Consider the following 1,552-nt stretch of genomic DNA (forward strand, 5'->3'; position numbering starts at 1 on the left):
TCGCTCGGAGTAGTTCGGCGCTTGGAAATAACTTCGGCTGCACGTTATTTTGCAACTGATAACGTAATGTGTCGGGATGTGTTCATTTTGCGCTTTACTAGTAGATGACATTGGCCATGATGACACTTTTGGTATTAAAAACTGAAATAAAATATGGCTTACCTCGTAAGGTGCTTACCTATTACCTAGTGTCCATTTTATTAAGATTTCAGAGTAAATTAAACAAGTTTTGTTAAAAGCATATCTTCAAATTTATTAACAACTTGTATTTATGTTAACTCTTTAAAGTACTTTAGTAGTATCTGTGCAAAATCATTTACGGCCCCAACCGTCGGCAAATTCCCCAACGTCATAGACCAGGAGCGCATCCTGGAGGAGAGTAGGGTGAAAAACCCAATCCTCTCTTCTTCAGAGTCGGAAGAGGACCAATCACTTGCAGGGGATGTAGGTGGAGAATCAGTTCGCTGCCAACTACCCTCTAATGACTGAGTTGGTCCTCTTTCCACAGCCCTGAAGAGGAAGTATCGGGGAGCGAAACACAAGCAGGGGAAACCGTCTTCGGTGGTTGACCGAACTCCTCCTGTCGCTGCATTCGGTAAGCGGCCCAGGTCTACGAATGTTACTCCAAAAGCCAGTCTAACTTGATGGATGTACCTACATCCAAATCTGCACGGCACAGTACTGGTGTGGCATTGCCCAATTCCCATCATCCAGCCAGACCTCTGGCGCTACGAATCGCTTGCCTCAAACCAAGGGTAGAAGTGATGCAAGGGCCGGTCGAGGCGGAACTGCCCCTGCTATTCCCTCGAAGCAACTACGTCTGGAGGTATGGGCCCCGGGCGACTTATTGTGAGCCCATAAAAGGCACTACGATCATTGCCGTAATGCGGAGGGCGGGTTAGACTCGGCATATGACTACTGTGAAAATGAAACACTGATCCGGCCCGTCATTGCCTCTGGCACTGTGGCCAATGCTCGTTCATAAGAGAGGGAGGGAACCATTGTGGTGAAATCCCTCTCCCAAGCTAACTGGGATTGGCTCAAAGCTGTGGAGCAAAGAATACCGCTCACAAGGGGAACATATTTCACTGTTTCCAATGCCATTTGCGAATGAGAGATAAAATTATGAACGGGTGAGCGAATTACGTGCCGTGGGAACGTAGTATAATTCGATCTGCGAAGAGGGCGGCAGCGGGATTGAAACCTTGAGTCAAACGGCTAGGCTGGTAAAAGTTCTGAAGAAGGACCAAACCACAAAGCTGCGTTCACTCAAGAGTCCTGATGGCTTTTTAACGGAGAACTCTCTGTTCTTCTAAAGACTAAATTTCGTGGAAATCAGGTGATGGTTTCGCCTTCCTCTCCATCGACTGGTGAAGGAGGGTATGCGAGAACCACAGTGTCAAGGTACAACCGGTTTGTTTCCAGAAATGTGGCTAATGAAGATGCCCTAAGATATGCTATTGAGTCTTTTGACAGTCTCAAATCGCCCGGTCTGGATAGCATCCTATCTGTTGCACTTAAATAAGGTGTTGAGCTTTAGTTGGCGAACTTG

Source organism: Rhagoletis pomonella, unplaced genomic scaffold (assembly GCF_013731165.1).
Source record: "Rhagoletis pomonella isolate Grant_MI unplaced genomic scaffold, Rhpom_1.0 Rhpom_scaffold_00003, whole genome shotgun sequence".
NCBI classification, from domain to species: domain Eukaryota; kingdom Metazoa; phylum Arthropoda; class Insecta; order Diptera; family Tephritidae; genus Rhagoletis; species Rhagoletis pomonella.